Source organism: Nomascus leucogenys, chromosome X, assembly GCF_006542625.1.
Source record: "Nomascus leucogenys isolate Asia chromosome X, Asia_NLE_v1, whole genome shotgun sequence".
Taxonomy (NCBI): domain Eukaryota; kingdom Metazoa; phylum Chordata; class Mammalia; order Primates; family Hylobatidae; genus Nomascus; species Nomascus leucogenys.
Genome location: NC_044406.1, coordinates 55,444,171 through 55,455,901, shown reverse-complemented (window position 1 = coordinate 55,455,901; position 11,731 = coordinate 55,444,171).

Sequence of the window (11,731 nt, the reverse complement as noted above, 5' to 3'; positions counted from 1 at the left end):
TCTGTGGATCTCTTATGTGATCTAAAGAAGACTCTGCATTTAGTTTGCTGTGCTGCAAATCAGTGGGAGACCTTCATATTTGCAACATACTGGAATGGATTTAAGAAAATTGAGATTACATAAGAAAATCTATTTTAGAGCACTAAATTAATTAATGTATAATTGCTAGAACTGTTAAATTTATAAATAACAGAGACTTTGTGGCCTGCAGATAGCATATATTCTTTGTTATTGCAATGCCTAGAAAAGTTAGCTGTAACTCTGCTCCTTTTTCTCCTGTCTACAAAAAGATTATTGAAAGACATATAAGTAAAAGTAACATTATTGTCAGGAATATTCTGAGTCCACTTTGAATTCTGAAAATGAATAAATCAAAACTCTGGAACTTTATTCCTAATTAACAAAATGACTTGTGATAGAGTCATTTTTATGTCTTATGACACCATGGATAAACTCTACCATTATAAATATACATTAAGCACTAGAATTAAAATGCACTATTCCATCAATTGTCCTAACATAAATATACTATCTATAGTAAATATTACATATTTGAATAAAATTAACACTTTTCTACATAAGAAAATTTACAGGTAAATATTTTTACTAACAGTTATTAAATTGAGAAATATTTTAAATATTCAGATGTGACTAGTGTAAGCTTCTTTACAAAGCTTACTGAAGAAACTTCGTTTTCTAGAATAACTTTCCCTGAAGCAAGCATAATCATTCAAAATTATTTCACTGATGTTATTTTTTTACTTAAATAATAGGTGGATGGTAACAAGCACTTCTTTTGGATGGTGGTAGTGCTGGTAGAGGAGTACACAGCGGAAAACATTTTCAAAGAGGTAATGTAACATCTTTTCATTTTTCTGTTTCTAAGTGTATTTAGTGGAATAAAAAGCATTGTGGCACTTCAATCCAAAGCGGTGTTAGCACTGAACTCTTTGTTAACCATGCACAGCCACTCCCAGTTTTGCCGACATAATTTCAGGTTTAGTTGCCTCGTGGAGAAAAGTTTAGATACACAATTCTATTAAGACTAGAGATACCTGCTCTTAAAAACCATAACCTAGCACTCTGCCTTCTTCTCTTGTTTTAACCCTGTTCCTATGAATTAAAGCACATTTAATCAAACTCCTTTTCAAACACTAGATCTGTTAAAAATACATTTAGGAACCTTATGAACCTTAGTTAAGACCAGAAAGAAAGAAATAATATTACAATCTTACAGTACATGATATATTGTCTATAGACCTTCACAGCACTTCAGATGCTATTGGAAAGCAATAAAATAATGTAATTAAAAAGCTCTTTATCACAAATATTTAATATGAAGCTCCAAAATTTCAACTCTGAGATAATTTGGAATAAACAAGGTTAAAAGTAGCTTATTTCACTAATGAGGAGCAAAGACTTCAAGATGTGAGATTAGAGTGTCATTATTCCCCAACTAATTACTGGGGAGATAAATAGTGAGACTCTATACACCTTCTGTAATGTGTTATAGGTACTTATCAGGCATTCAACTCAAAATTTTGATACTTAACACCATCATTTGCATCTTATTGGTTATTCTCTACTGTGAATTTAAAAATTCTTCGGTGATGTACATTTGTGTTTGAGGCTTTTAAAAGATAATTTTGTTAGCTTTCCCTTTTTATTCATGACAGTGACCCCTTTTCTATAATCCAGCAGTGAGAAGGAGTGGAAAATAGAATTAAAACAGTAATGCACACCTGGGACTGGGAAAAGAAATATGGTGCTTGTGTGTTCATGCAAGTCTCTTTGTGTGTGCATTACACTGAGGGAGACAAATGTATTAGACTGAATCACATAAAACTGCCATTTGTGTAGTTGGTGATGTTATGTAGTTCAGCCCAATATTTTGAGGTTCTTTTGATGCCCACAGTCTTTGTACTAATCTAATTAGTGCCACTGAAGCTTCAGGCATATTCCATCATTATTATAACATGCAGAAACATCTATTTTTATAAGAGAAAATTAAAGCAAGCACAAAACAGCATCATGAGGACTTCAAAATACCAGTGAGAGTTTCATCATTATCAGGAAATTTTTGAGTCTACTTTGATCTCTTAAAAATAAATACGTATTCCAAAAACTCTGATACTTCATTCTAGTTAAAAAAATATTAACTGTTATGCCATCACAAGAGATTGAGATATGCTTGAGTATGGCAACATCAAAAAATATTTATCTAGGATCAACTTGATAAACTCTTTGGAAGAAAATATCTCTATATGGTAGTTTTAGTTAAAAGTTATACAGACATTAGAATGACATGTTAAATAAGTAAAATTTGCATAAATAACAAAGAAATAATCATTTTCATAATAGGAGTTTAAAATTATTTCCTAATTTATATAGCTCTTAAATTTGATTGAGAAACTATGTTTTAATGAAGCAATCTGAAACAGATCTGAATTATCACTCCTTAATTACTTCTTTAATTATTTATATAATAATAACAAGAACAAAATAATCTAAGGCATGAGAGTTCTAAAGACAATGTCCCATAATCCTAGCTTTCTATGTTGAAGATTGAAAGCACCCATGCTATGAAAATATAGACATTACAAATATACATTTTTAGAATTGTGATATTAGAACGATTATCCCAGCTGTGAATCAATGACATTTATTGTGTACTGATTTATATCAGAGACTAAGAGATTCCTGTCATAGAACCCTTGGCAGAAGTAAGCCAAATGATATTGTTTGATGAACAAATTCTAAAAAATATGGACTAATAAATAATTAATAAAAATATTTGAAAATTGAGTTATACAAAAGGATACATCATAGTAACAGTGTTAACATAAGAATAATTGATTTTCATTGAATTAGACCAATTATCTTCATATTTCTTAGTTTCATGTAGTTATAAAAGACTGCTATTTTTAGACAACCTCTTGAATGAATATAGAGCAATTGATTTCCTATAGTTCTAAACCAGAGGACTGATGCATAGCCTGAAGTTTGTAGAAAATGGTGACAATTTCTGAGTGTGATACTTGAAAACAGATATACCTATCTTGTAAATTTGTATTTATAGAAAAGAAAACAAATTTATGCATTTACTTCCTCATGATGCTGTAAGAGGTATCTGATTTATTTTTCATCTGCTAATAATGCTGTCCTATGCTGTGCTTTTCAATTTTGGGACCTGGCTCAGTAGTTTTTAGTTCTAAACACCGAGAATTTAGCTGCATGATGGAGTCCTTCCAGAAGACTTTACATGCCCTGTGAACCCCAGATACCTGAGACAGGTCTCAATCAATTTAGAAAGGTGTTTTTTTGTTTGTTTGTTTGTTTGTTTTTTTGCCAAGGTTTAGCGTGCACCCATGACACAGCCTCAGGAGGTCCTGACGACATGTGCCCAAGGTGTTTGGGGTACAGCTTGCTTTTATGCATTTTAGGGAGACATAATATACCAGTCAATACATGTAATGGCTTATAATGGCTCCATCTGGAAGGGCAGGACAACTCGCAAGGGGAGGTGGGGGGGTAGACCTTCCAGGACATAGGTAGATTTAAAAATTTATGATTGGTAATTAGTTGAAAGAGTTATTATTAACAGAAAAGAATGTCTGGGTAAGATAAGGAATTGTGGAGACCAAGGATTTATCATGCAGATAAAGCCTCCAAGTAACAAGCTTCTGTGAGAATAGATTGTAAAGGTTTCTTATCATACTTAAGGTCTCTGTTGATGGTAATACTGGAAGGGTACAATGAGGCATGTCCAACACCCTCTTCCATCATAGCCTGAACTAGATTTTCAGGTTGACTCCCCAAATGCCCTTGTCTGAGAGGAGGGATCCGTTCAGATGGTTGAGGGGGGACTTAGAATTTCATTTCTGGTTTGCATTCTCCCGCTTCTGGCCAAGATTTGCCAAATGCAACACTGATGGCCACCAAATTTTTACTTTGTCCTATAGCATTGCTGGGATGACATGGTTGCCTGCCCCAGGTCCATCCTGTCCCTTGGTAAGACTCCCTGTGGCCAAGGAACTTAGAGTATTAATAAAAAGACTTATAGCCAATTAAATGCTTTAGGCCAGATAGGAATGGATGTGGACATGCATTCTTTACCCCTTGAATTTTTTTTAAGTAAAAAGTCAACAAACAAAAAACCAAAGGCAAGGTTACAAAACTGACTTATCTTTAATTTTTATGCTTTGAGCTACTGTGATATTGGTTTAATTACAGACTTACAGCAATGAAGTATACAAAACATAAGGTTTGTTCTGAAATTTTTAATTTTGTTTATAAAATTTATTTATAGATTTATTTATAAATTTTAATTATACATATATGTATATATTTGCATGACTCATAACAGGGAGTATTATACCCAGGAGGCTTTGTCATGGGGTGTCTTTATCCTCTAAGTAGTTATTTTTTTAATTCTACAGCAAGCAGGAAATTCCTTATGGTTGGGATGGATGAAAAGGTGCCACATAAAAGCTCAGAAGGCAAAGTCTCTTGTTTTGTAAACTGTTTAGGTATCTGTATACCCATTCTTGATTTGGAGGGTCTGATCTTGACCTAATTCTATGACTCAAAACCAGCCCTTACAATCTCATGCACCTACCTTTTCCACGACAGTCCCTGGACCTAGAGGGAGGGTTCTTGTATAGTCTTAGCAGGAGGACATTTGCAGTGAAAAAAACAGATCAGGCCCAGTGGAATGCCAAATAAGGGAGATTTGCGTCTCTGGACTTCAGAATACCATTATTTTGTTTTTCTTGGAAGTAAAACAAGGAGAGATAAATAACATTAATATTTTGACAATCAAAAGAGTATTTGTGTGTCAGAACAGAAAAAGAAAACTATTCCATTAGGCACCAATTTAAAATAGGAAGAATAATCTAGTACTCTCTAGAGCAGTAGACAGTACTACTCCTGGGCTGCAGACTGGTACATGTTTGTGTCCTGTTACAAACTGGGCTGCACAGCAGGAGGTGAGTGGCAGGGGATAAAGCATTACCAACTGAGCTCCACCTCCTGTCACATCAGTGGTGATATTAGATTCTCTAGATTCTCATAGGAGCATGCAAACACCATTGTGAACTGCACAGGGAGGGATCTAAATTACGTGCTCCTCATGAGAATCTGACTAATGCCTGATGATCTGAGGTAGAACAGTTTCATCTCAAAATCATGCCCCCGATCCATGGAAAAATTGTTTTCCATGAAACTGGTCCCTGGTACCAAAAATGCTGGGGACCACTGCTCTGGAGGATTATTGTAGCCTTAAGTTGGCTTTGCTGGAACTTTACCTTAAAATATGTTATCATGGTCAAAGCCTTGATAAAATAACCAGTGTCTCCAAATGTCCTGTTTTAAAAGACTCTTACTAAACTTATGCAAATAACTATATTGTCTTAAGATCAGAATACTCATGAACGGTTTCTGAATTTTGGAGAGCTCAGAAAGAAAATTAAATTTGCTCACAAAAACATATTATACTTCACCCAATTGCTCTATACTATAAATAACTCAAAAGAAAAAGATTTGCTTGATTCTTTAATCAGAGCAGTGGCTTTCAAACAGGGTATTGTTTGTTCACCTTGGAACTGCTGTCCACAAGCCAGACAGCTCTTGTTAGCTGAGAGTTGCCTATCAGGCACTGTAAAATCTAGCAGCTCCTCACATAGTTGGAATCAGTCCTAGGGGAAAAAAAAGAGGCTCTCTGCTTATGAGTATTCTCCCCCTTGCATTCCCCAGGTAGCAAGATCCTATATCCAAAGGATTTGGGTCCCAGCAGGGGGTTGGGCCAAGGGACTCAGGCCCTTTGGTTAATGTTTATCTTATTTGCCTCAACATTGTCCCAGGCAATGTCAGCTTTCTCATGATAACCTTTGCCTATTTGTTTATTTATTTTTAAATTTTCAATCTGGGGCAAATAGTGAATGACCATCCAGAAATTTCAATCACCTTTCTGGGGCAAATCCATTGACTCCCTTTTTCCTTTCCCTTTCCTAATTACCCTAATATTTTATTAAGCATCTATAAGACCCATAAGGGACAGCAAATTTGATAAGACTTCTCAAACAGTCATATGAGTCTGCAAGAGCAATGTTTCCCAGAGTGCCCATGTAAAAGGAACCCTGTTAACCCTTAACCCCCAAATTTAGCATGACCTGGGAAATAGACATGTTAGGTGGCAGAACATCCCAGTCATCATAAAGCCAGTGTCAACATGGCTTACATATGAAGCATATCAGCTGCTTCATCTGGGGTGCTCCACTTGGCATTTTATGGAGAGAGGTGGACAGTCCCCTTCTCAGGGTAAAGAGACCTTACAGTGGCCTTTATCTGGTCCACTAGGTTGTTTGTGGGAATAACCTCTTGCGCATTTGGATCACATATACCATCAGTGATTATTTAACAACGAGCTGTGGGTCCTACATCAACCCAAACAAGCTCATTCTACAGCATTTATAATTAAGGAGTTTGTCTTTACAGCAACTAGTTTTAAAATTCCTCATGGTAAAGATTTCTCAAGAAGCTGATGATACCAATCTACAAAATGGAACAATTCCTTTACATTATACCCTCTGGTTTTAATAGTTGCTTGGCTTTGCCCTTCCCCCACATTGACTATCTTCTTGGTAACCACGGGTCTCAGAGGTAACTTTTGTTGTCCTGGCTTAATGTTTCTTTTAATCCATTTAGTTTTAACTGTGTAATTTTTCCTTTATTTTAAAGCAACTCTTAATTAACTAGAAAAAATTACATTTTCTTTTACAAAAAACACATGCTTGTGTTTTATGAACTTCAACAAAAACACCTTTTACACTCCTACTATTTTAACTCTTAATAACTCAAATTCCCAGTTGGGGGGCAGGGGGAACAAAAACCCAGGTTACTTAATTTAACCTGACATTACTTTAAGATTTTAACTGCTGGAGATAATTTTGAGATTAAATTCACCAAATTAATCTTACCAAAGATTACCAAGGTCATGTGAATTAAAAGCCATCTGAGCTAGCTTCCACCAGTCTGATAAGCACTCACTTTTTTTTTTTTTTGAGATGGAGTTTTGCTCTAGTCGCCCAGGCTGGAGTGCAATGATGCAATCTCTGCTCACTGCAACCTCCTTCTCCAGGGTTCAAGCAATTCTCCTGCCTCAACCTCCTGAGTAGCTGGGATTACAGGCGCCCACCACTACACCTGGCTAATTTTTGTATTTTTAGTAGAGATGAGGTTTCACCATGTTGGCCAGGCTAGTCTTGAACCCCTGACCTCAGGTGATCCACCCACCTTGACCTCCCAAAGTGCTGGGATTACAGGGGTGAGCCACCACACCCGGCCAGCACTCACTCATTGAAGTCAATTGATTAGTGCTCTTTTAGGTAATTTGGTAGTGAAATATTACTTCCACATGACACATATAAACATATAGATAAAACAGGAATGCAGAATAAAAAAGGCAGGTCCAAAAGATATTTCATTTGTCTGCTTACAAATTATCTGTCTTAGACTATTCTAAAAAGTTACAGGAGACAACAAAAGTTAAAGGAAGGAGTTACCATCTCAGGCCTACTCAGAAGAGAGAAGGAGCTGAAGTAACAGTGTACAGCTTCTGAGATATCAATCAGAATAATTTCATAAAGAAACAGATTGTGGAATTTAAAAATTAAAAACTTCTTGGATTAAGAGTAACAATACTTTTAATGAAATCATGTTTTAACCAGTTCTTTAGTTTTCTATGAGTGTATTTTTAACATCAAAGTTGAATTTTTAGAAAAACTATTTATTATGATTTTCTCTAACTACAGCCAATTAATAACATAACATTTTAACAAATTTATCTTTTACTAACCTTATTATGAGTTAGACTATTGAGGACATGCTTGGACTTTCTGGTTTGTCCTAAATATTTTTATGTCTCGAACAACCCAGTCATTTTATTTTAGAATTAAAAATCAACATGTAAGATCCTTCCTTATATGAAATTATTTTTCTTTTAAGCTTTCTTACCAAAAAATACTTCTTTATTTCGATAAGTTTCTTTACATCTCTCATATTTTCTGATTCCTTTTACCTTGTTTTATATATAACCTTTAAGCTTTGAATTGGACAACAATTATTTACCTTTTAATAAAAACACATTTTCTAGAAAGAATGTTTTTCTAAAACATAATTTTTTTAAATTGGAAAATACCCAGACATTTAATGAAATATCTATTATTTAATTTATTATAACTTTAGGTTCTAAGTTGTGACAACGTTCTATACAAGTGTTTATTTCAATACATTTACCTAATTGTTTTGTTTTAATAGTTTACCTAGATTATTTATAAAAACTGTGATAGTCGTCATTTAAAGTTATTTCTCTGTTAACCATTTTAATAGCCTGTGAATTTCAGGCTGTACCTAAATAAGAAACTTGTGATTAAATATATGACTATTCTACCTATAATTCAAGATTTAGCTGTTTTCATTAAACCAACAATATTAACATCTTATTTATCAAGAATTACAAAAGCAAAGATTATTCTGTTTTGGGCTGGGCTTATGGTTTTATAACCCTTATGCCAAATTTTGACACCTTATAGTGTTTGGCAAGGATAAGATACTGTGTGTGAAATCTCTTGAACAATAAATGCAAACAAAAATGTATGCTGATAATTCTTAAGGCATTGCTGATATTACTTTCCCAATAGTATTAAAGCAACCTTATTTTTTAAAGATTTTGCTTAAGTCGTGTGAAATAGAAAAGCATTTAGTCTTATTATTTAATTTATAAATACTCTTTAACTTTAACCTAATTTGGTACCTTGTGGCCAAAAACACATAACAAAATGTGTGTATGTACACATAAACACACACTTACACACTCATATAAAGATCCTATAACTTGTATATCAGAACTCTGGCCATGAGATATTAATACAAACTCACTGGTTTGCAAAAACAATAACAAGAAGAAATGGTTTTAAGGCAAGAGAATAGGGAATAAGGGTAACCAAGGGTTAAGGCGTAAGCAAAAGAACAGCAGGTACGGCCAGTTCACATAAGCAGAAGAACAGCAGGTGCAGGCAGTTCTAGGCAAGATTAAGCAGTATACAGGCCACATCCTCACGCCTGTGATAACAACACAGAAGCTTCCACTTCAGCCCCTGACTGCTCATAGGCCAGTCCTTCACAGGGTGTAACCAGTTGGAGACCTTTAAAGGTGTGTTACCAAATTCTTTTAGCTTTATAAAAACCCTAATGGGGGCGCTCTTGAAAGGCCTGCTCTAGCCTACTCCGACCCTGTGGAATGTACTTTGGCTTCAATAAATCTGTGCTTTTGTTGCTTTGTCTTTCGTTGCTTTGTTCTTTTGTTGCTTGTTTGTGTTTGGTTCAATTCTTTGTTCAACACACCAAGAAACTGGACAACTCACAGTCAAGACCTTCCATCTGGTAACAGTTGGATGCAAATGGTACAGTTTATCTCAGTAGAAAAGTAACAGCAGACTTAAAGCAGGCAGAAAAGAAAACAGAGAACTCAGAAGCTTCAGAGTTGCAGGTCGACCTTTGGGCTCTGAATTTTCCTTGATGTAATTTGCCCATCATTTTAAAATGTGCACAAGACCAGACCTAATGTGTAACCAGCTGGAGTATTAAAAACTCTGGCATATCCTTCCATTTACACAGTAGTGTGCAAGTAGAGGCACCATAAAACCAATTGGGGGTTCATTCTCCTTGTCTTTCGTCATTCTTAGAATATTTGTTTCCCACATTTTTTTCTTAAAAGGAGGAACTGAGCTGTGGCCTAGGGTTTAGTGTAGTGGATCAAAATGTACTGATTGTGGGCCAGACTCCACAATGTGTCACCACTGAGTTGTTTCTGCCTTCTTACATGCCTCAGTTTCTCTCCCTGGAAGTCCAGCATCTCTGAGAAGCCTCAAAAACTGCAGTGACCAGCTCCTATATTCATTTTCTGGATGAGCCTTTTTTTTATTTTATTTTATTACTATACTTTAGGTTTTAGGGTACATGTGCACAATGTGCAGGTTTGTTACATATGTATCCATGTGCCATGTTGATTTCCTGTACCCATTAACTCGTCATTTAGCATTAGGTATATCCCCTAATGCTGTCCCTCCCCCCTCCCCCCACCCCACAACAGTCCCCAGAGTGTGATGTTCCCCTTCCTGTGTCCATGTGTTCTCATTGTTCAATTCCCACCTATGAGTGAGAACATGCGGTGTTTGGTTTTTTGTCCTTGCGATAGTTTACTGAGAATGATGTTTTCCGGTTTCATCCATGTCCCTACAAAGGACATGAACTCATCATTTTTTATGGCTGCATAGTATTCCATGATGTATATGTGCCACATTTTCTTAATCCAGTCTATCGTTGTTGGACATTTGCATTGGTTCCAACTCTTTGCTATTGTGAATAGTGCCACAGTAAACATACGTGTGCATGTGTCTTTATAGCAGCATGATTTATAGTCCTTTGGGTATATACCCAGTAATGGGATGGCTGGGTCAAATGATATTTCTAGTTCTAGATCCCTGAGGAATCGCCACACTGACTGCCACAATGGTTGAACTAGTTTCCAGTCCCACCAACAGTGTAAAAGTGTTCCTATTTCTTCACATCCTCTCCAGCACCTGTTGTTTCCTGATTTTTTAATGATGGCCATTCTAACTGCTGTGAGATGGTATCTCACTGTGGTTTTGATTTGCATTTCTCTGATGGCCAGTGATGATGAGCATTTCTTCATGTGTTTTTTGGCTGCATAAATGTCTTCTTTTGAGAAGTGTCTGTTCATGTCCTTTGCCCACTTTTTGATGGGGTTGTTTGCCCTTTTCTTGTAAATTTGTTTGAGTTCATTGTAGATTCTGGATATTAGCCCTTTGTCAGATGAGTAGGTTGCAAAAATTTTCTCCCATTCTGTAGGTTGCCTGTTCACTCTGATGGTAGTTTCTTTTGCTGTGCAGAAGCTCTTTAGTTTAATTAGATCCCATTTGTCGATTTTGGCTTTTGTTGCCATTGCTTTTGGTGTTTTAGACATGAAGTCCTTGCCCATGCCTGTGTCCTGAATGGTATTGCCTAGGTTTTCTTATAGGATTTTAATGGTTTTAGGTCTAACATTTAAGTCTTTAATCCATCTTGAATTAATTTTTGTATAAGGTGTAAGGAAGGGATCCAGTTTCAGCTTTCTACATATGGCTAGCCAGTTTTCCCAGCACCATTTATTAAATAGGGAATCCTTTCCCCATTTCTTGTTTTTGTCAGGTTTGTCAAAGATCAAATAGTTGTAGATACGTGGCATCATTTCTGAGGGCTCTGTTCTGTTTTAAACAAATTTTGTTGGGAGTTCCCTGTAGGGTCGCTGCATATCATGGGAGGGGTCAATCCCCCAGACACTCCCACGTGGCGCCCAGTCACCCAGGGGCACCTTTTGGCTGGGAGGATCAAAATGTCCTTTCTCTTCAGACCTGAGGAAACTCAGTCTCTCATTTATCTATGAAAATGACAGTACAGTTCCTCATGCATATGTGCAGAGAAGCCAATTGAGATTAATTTTGGGAGGAAAGGCAATGGAGGAAGCTGTTTAGAATGCATCTCTGAGCTAGAATTAGGATCCTAAACAACAACTTCCTAAAGGAAAAAAAAAAAAAGACATGTAAGGTCACTTCCTGTAGACTGTCCTCAGCCACCCCTAACTTTGTAGCTCCCATCCATCATTTCACATGCC